This window comes from Oratosquilla oratoria, chromosome 28 (genome assembly GCF_046742065.1).
Source record: "Oratosquilla oratoria isolate Oo_2021 chromosome 28, ASM4674206v1, whole genome shotgun sequence".
Classification (NCBI taxonomy): Eukaryota; Metazoa; Arthropoda; class Malacostraca; order Stomatopoda; family Squillidae; genus Oratosquilla; species Oratosquilla oratoria.
In genome coordinates, this window is record NC_134804.1 from 18106292 (window position 1) to 18113791 (window position 7500).

Genomic DNA, 7500 nt, shown 5'->3' on the forward strand with positions numbered 1-7500 from the left:
AACCCAGATTTGGAGCACCGAAAAGTACACGCAAGGACGAAAACATTGAGGAAGTGCAAAGGTTGGTGATGCAAGGCCGTCGAATATCTGTGAGGATGGTATCTGAAGCTGTTGGTATTAGTACTTGCACAGCAGAGACAGTTCCGACCGAAGATCTGAAGCTCCACAAAGTCTGTGCCAAGTTCGTGGCAAAGATCCTCTCCGACGACCAGAGGCAGTTTCGTGTGGAAGCTTGCACTGACATTCTTGAAATGATAGAGGCTGGTTCAGGTTTCCTGAATAAGGTAGTGACTTGCGACGAGAGTTGGGTGTTCACCTGCAACCCTGAGAGCAAACGTCAGAGTGCTCAGTGGAAGCACGCGACCTTCCCCAGACCCAAAAATGTAAAGATGAGCAGGTCGAAAGAGAGGCCCATAGTCATTCCTTTCTTTGACTCCCAGGTGCTCATTCACGTTGAATGAGTTCCTCAGGGTCAAATCGTCAATAAGAAATATTACCTTACTGTTCAGAAAAGTTCAGGGAGAAGATGAGGAAGAAGAGGCCTCAGCAGTGGAGGAGTGGTCACTGGTGGTTCCACCAGGACAATGCCCCATGCCCCAAGTCAACGCTGGTGACCACCTGGATGGTCGACAGGGGAATAAAAGTGGTACAACACCCACCCTACAGCCCTGACCTAACCTCTTGCGACTTTTTCCTGTTCCCAGGCATGAAAAACAGTCTCAGGGGAACCAGATTCCAGTCAACAGAGGAGCTGAAAGAGGCGTCGGAAAGTTACCTGAAGGAACTATTGAAAAAGGACTTTGAGGAGGTCTTCCAGGGTTGGGAGAGACGTATGCAGAAGTGTGTAGATGCAAAAGGCAATTATTTTGAAGGACACAAATTTTGTAAGCTTATGAAAATAAATAGTGTAATGAGGAATACACATTTGGGAATGGACGCTAAGAGGAGACTGTATGAAGGAGTATTTGTGCCAACAGTACTGTATCGGGCAGAAACATGGAACATAAGAGAGGAAGAGAAAAGGAGTTTGAATGTATTTGAGATGAAATGTCTGAGAAGTATGATAGGGGTTACTAGGCTGGATAGATTGAGAACTGAGGAGGTGAGGAGGAGAACAGGGGTAGTAAGGGAGTTAGGAGACAGGATAGATGAAAGAGCATTGGGATGTTTTGGACACATGGAATGAATGAGTGAAGAAAGACTAGTAAAAGAGGTATGGAAGGCAGATGTGGAGGGAGTGAACATGAGGGGGCGACCTAGGATGAGATGGATGGATGGGGTAAAAGGGGTTTTGGGGAAGAGGGGAATGTCTGTTGAGGAAGGACGTGAGAGGACAGAAGACTGGGGTGAATGGAGAATGGTTGTATATGGATGATGTTGTGATGCATGAGGTGGAATGGTTGGGGGGATGGGTGTGAGGTAGTATGTGTGAGAAAAATTTGACGCAGCCCGAAGGGATTTCTCCCCGTCTTCTCCTTTTCTGCATGAGGGGACGGAGAGAGGGAGGGTCGCCAATTTAATGAAGCGGCCTTGCTGTGGATGTGCTGTGTCTTGCGACATTGCCTCTGACCCAGGGCAGTGGACAAGATGCAGGGATGACCCGTCATCCAGGAGGTGCCAAGATAAGAGGGAGGGTGGAGGGGAGTGGAGTGTATTAGGGATGGAATGGGTGGAAATGGTTTTCATGCCTTTTCCTTTTTGGCTACCTCCCTTGTAAGGGGGAAAAGGCCTTTGGTATATGTATGTACGTATGTATTTACCTAGTTGTATTTTGCGGGACGAGAGCTATGCTCGTAGTTTTCGTATCTCTCCGCATCCAGTTTATTCTTAAAATCGTGTATAGTTTTGGCACTCACTGTTTCTCCGTTTAGTTTGTTCCAGACATCAATCACTCTATGTGGGAAGCTATTTTTTTCAGGTCTCTTCTGGAACTGTCCTTCTTTAGTTCCTTTTCGTGTCCTCTTGTTTCTCTTCTGTCCCACTTTGATAAGTCATCTCTATCGAGAATTTCCATCTCTTTCATAATTCTGTAAATGGTCAACAGATCACTTCTTTCTCTTCTCTGTTCCAGTGTTGACAGATGTAATTTCTCCAACCTTTGTTTGTATGTCAGATTTGACAGTGTATGTGCCATTTTTGTTGCTGTTCTTTGGATTCTGTCTAATTTTCTTATGTTCTTCTTTGTGCTAGGTGCCCACAGTGTTGCAGCATGTTCTATTTTAAGTCTTATCAGTGTAACAACTATTTTTTCTAACCATCTCCTCATCTATGTAGTCGAAGGCCACTTTCATTGATCGTAATAAGTTAAAAGTCTCTCCAAATAATTTATTGACATGTTTATCATGTGTCAAGTCACTTGAGATGATTACTCCCAAGTCCCTTTCTGAATCGACTTTTTGGACTTCTTTGTTTCCAATTCTATATTGACCCGATACTCTATTTTTGTTATTTCCAAATTCCATTGTGCTACATTTCTTAATGTTGAAGTTCATCTCATATCTCTGACTCCATTCCCATATTTTGTCTAGATCTTCTTGTAGCGATCTGCAATCTTCTTCTGTTCTTACTCCCTTGAGTAATTTGGCATCGTCAGCAAAGAAGTTCATGTAACAATTTACTCCCACATCCATATCATTTATATATATTGCAAACATTAAAGGAGCCAATACAGAGCCTTACAGGATGCCACTTTTCACATCTTCTCAGTTCGAATTTTTGTCTCTAAGTACCACTCTCATTTTCCTCCCAATTAAGAAATCCTTCATCCATTCCAGCAGCTTACCTTGTATTCCTCCTATTATCTAGATTTTTCTTATAATTTTTTATGTGGTACTTTGTCGAATGCCTTCTGCAAATCCAAGAAGGCGCAATCTGCCCAGCCATCTCTTTCTTGTATTATCTCAATTAATCTCGAGTAATAGCAAATTAGGTTTGTGGTACACGATCTTCCACTTCTAAAGCCAAATTGTTTAGGGTTTACTATTTTCTTTTCTTTTAAGTGTTTGGTCCATTTGTTTCTGATGAATTTTTCGTATATTTTTGTTATTGTGCTTGTAAGGGATACTGGTCTGAAGTTTGTAGGATCTTCCCTATTTCCTTTTTTATATATTGGTACTATGTTTGCAATTTTCCAGTTTTGCGGTACCTTTCCTTCTTTGAGTGAGAAGTCTATTATCTTGTATAATTTGTCTGTCAGTTCGTCTATACACTCTTTCAGTATCCAATTTGCAATTCCATCTGGTCCATGCGATTTCCTGACATCTAGGTTTTTTATTTGGTCTTTTATTTCTTTTTGTATTAACTTTATTTCTTTCATTTTGGGTGATATTTCTTGTTGTCCATCTTCCCAAAATTGTGAGCTCTCAATTGTGAAAACAGATCTGAAATGTCTGATCATAACTTCTGCCATTTCTGTGTCATCTATATATTCTTTATCTCCTTCACGCAGTTTCACTATTTCATGTTTATCCTTTATTCTTTATTAATATATATGTAAAAGAGTTTAGGTTGATCCTTACATTTGTCTATAATATATTTTTCATAATTTCCTTTTTCTTTCCTGCGTATATTCACATATTAGCTCCTAAGTTTTATATATGTTTGCCATTTTGATTTTTTTGTTGTTGTTGTCTTTTTTCCATTTTTTCCGGGTTTTGTCTCTTCTGTCTCTAGCCTCACTACAGCTTTTGTCATACAAACACTTTATATAAATCTCTTTTTGTTTCTTTTTTGGTACATATTTGTCAATTCCTTCCTTGTACTTTTCTTTGAATATGCTCCATTTGTCTTCCATATTTGTTTCCTCTTTAGACAATTTATCCCAGTTTGTGTTTTGGAATTTTTTTCTTAGTTTTACAAAGCCCGTTTTGTTGTACATTAATCTTCCTTCTCTATGTTTGTCATTCCTACCTACATTGTTCTGTTCTTTTAATTCAAACTCTATTAGTATATAGTCACTCTTTCCAATTGGTGTTTTATACTCCATTTGTTCACAATATTTGGTTGAGAAGTTAATATTAAATCTAGTTTCGACGGTTTCTCATTGTTTCTATATCTAGTATTTTCCTTAACCCATTGTATTAGGGTGCATACTATTGTCATATCCAGTAGAATATTGCTCCAAAGTTTTTCTCCCCCTTTTACTATCATTTCTTCCCACACACACACACACACACACACACACACACACACACACACACACACACACACACACACACACACACACACACACACACACACACACACACACACACACACACACACACACACACACACACACACACACACACACACACACACACACACACACACACACACACACACATATATATATATATACATATATATATACATGTATATATATATACATATATATATTTATATACATATATATGTATATGTATATATATATGTATATATATACATATACATATATATATATATATGTATATATATGTATATATATGAATATGTATATATATATATACATATATATATATATATATATATATATATATATATATACAGGTATATATATGTATGTATATATATGTGTATATATATATACATGTATATATATATATGTATGTATATATATATATATATAAATATATACATATATATTTCTCTACTCATCCTTCCAATCCTCGACCTATCCCCCGACCTTTCTTCGGGGACACTGAAATGTCATACTCAGGTCGTTTAATTATTCCCATCTGTTTATTCGTTTTGCGAGACTATTATTCTGCTTCCTAAATGGCTTGAAGTCATTTCGGGTGACATTCAATTTGCAGCTCTATTTACATATCAAGATTTATTATCGTCAAACTAATTTGTGTTTCTTTGATCAAACCATGATTGTCTCTGAGAGGGAGAAGGGCAAAGGGACGATCTAGAATGCTCTCTAGTTTGCTTGCGACAACATGACACTTTGGCCACTCCCCTTTATTAGCTTCAGTAACCATTACTTTCTGATAGGAAAGGGGTGGTGCTGATGCCAGAAAAGTTTTAAGCGCTACGAGGTAGACACCTTTGCAATATACACTCGGATATCAAGAGCAACTGCCAGTCCCTGGTGGTCACGAGTTGAATTCGAGTCCCGTCGTGCCACAAATCGTTTCAAAGCCCTTGAAATGGTGACTCAACACACAGAGTTTGTTCTGAGGGCGAAAGATTCAATTCAGTTGTGGAGCAAGACTGTGACACAGTGGAATACTATAGGAGCCTCTGCAGTCTCGTCTTTATAGCTTTCATCTAAACCAATAGTTTCATGTTGTTTTTCAAATGTCAAAGAGCGATAGAGATCTGGATGGTGTCTGAAGCAGAGACCCATTGCATCAGTCTAAACCAGTGTTTCTCAACCTTTTCGAAATGATTACCCCAAAATTCAATTTCGCAGTTATCAATTACCCCATTATCAGTAACGACCTCAAATCATCCAAGCAGTGTGTTTCAGCCTCTGAGAAAGCAAATAAGATTCTAGGACTGATTGCGCGATCTTTTGATTTCAAAAGTCCATCACTCATTAACAAGCTATATAAATCGTTAGTTCGTCCACATTTGGAATATGCTGTTTCCGTATGGTCACCGAATCTCATTAAAGACATTGACAGACTGGAAAAAGTACAACGGCGAGCCACAAAACTGATTCCAAATATCAAAAATAAATCATACGAAAATCGACTAAAACACATGAATCTGTTTCCCTAAAAAAGCGTAGACTCAGAAGTGACTTGATACAGGTCTTTAAGATTCTAAAGGGAATTGACAACATCAAAAGTGACAAAATTTTCACATTGAATGAGAATCCGACAAGAAACAATGGTCTCAAACTGTCCGGAAATAGATTCAATTTGGAAGTAGGTAGAAACAACTTTGCCAACCGTGTAGTTAATGAATGGAATAAACTTCCTGCACAGGTAGTGCAATGTAGTTCAGTTCGAAGCTTTAAGAATCATTTAGATAAATACCTAAGCAAGATGCTGTAATGATTATAATTTATTTTATATTATTTGTTTTTGTTTTGTTATCATTTGTCTGTCTGATTTTCATTTGTCATTAGTTATATGTCAATTTATTATTATTTACTATTTACCTGTTTGTTTATTATTTCACTATACATATGCATTTATTTATGTATTTTATTTGTTATTTACATTATTATAGTTTTTATTTATTATTTTATTATTATTATGATTTTTTTCGCATCCGACCTAGATATGGATCAAAAGGTCTCCTGTCGGCATGCTCCGCCTTTGTAATCCTTTGTAATAAGTTTTTTTTTTCGCTGTCACCTGATGAACTGCATGGGCTATATAGCCCGCTATTGGCTGTATATATTTAAGGATCCAACACAAATGAGTATAGTGATATATATGTAATTGGAGAGAGTTAAACTGATTGACCTGGTCAAGCTACCTCTTCGCTACGTGACAACACTGACTGTGAAACTTGAGTGTGGCTATGTGCTGCGATACTCATTCCTATCATTCTTATTGATGGAGATCGTCTAACATCTCATATCATATAACACCACCACTACGCCCTGTTTATTCAAATGACATCAGCACTATGGACTGTTTGCTGCAGTCGCACATTGCTGGAGATACTGATTATACAAACGAAGATGTGCATCTCAGCAGTATTTCTTTTCACATATATGTGACTTCGCTATTATGGAAGTGTTTTATTTACACCTTCGCAGCTCGTTCTTTCTGGAATCTGAATAATTCTGGCACCTGTATATACATGTATATATATTTTTTTCAAAAGATGTTTTGTTTCACTCTATAGATTCCGAATAGAGAGATCTGTCTATACTATGACTGTATACAAATCTCCTTCACTATTATTACTTATACTATTAACGTAAAAAATATATCATACTAAACTTTTTATAATCCTATCCCCAATAAAAAAACCAGTGGATTTTAATGTACTTTATCATTACATAAGAACATAACAATGAAGGAAACTGCAAGAGACCATAAGGCCTACACTAGGCAGTTCCATGTCCATTACCACCGTCATCTCCATCTATAAAGTTGTCTAACTAAATCTATTCCACTCGTTGACCACCCCAATAATAAACCAATTCTTGCCTATTTCCTTCTTAAATCTAAATTTATCCAGTTTAAATCCATTACTGCGAGTTTTGCCCTGTTGTCTTAATATGATGACCTTGTTTGTGCCATCCTTGTTAAAGACTTTGATCCACTTAAACACCTCTATTAGACCTCTCCGAACTCTAAGTCTTTCCAGAGAGTGTAAGTTAAGGTGCCTAAGCTCCTCTTCATAAGGTATATTTCTGAGCCGATGTATCATTTTGGCCATTCTCCTCTGTACTGATTCTAGTGAATTGATGTCCATTCTATAGGACGGGGACCAAAACTGTACCGCATAGTCAAGGATGGGTCTAACTAACGCTAGAGTTTGATAACTGCCTCTGCACTTCTATTCGTAACCGTCCTAGTAATGAAACCTAATGCTCTGTTAGCTTTA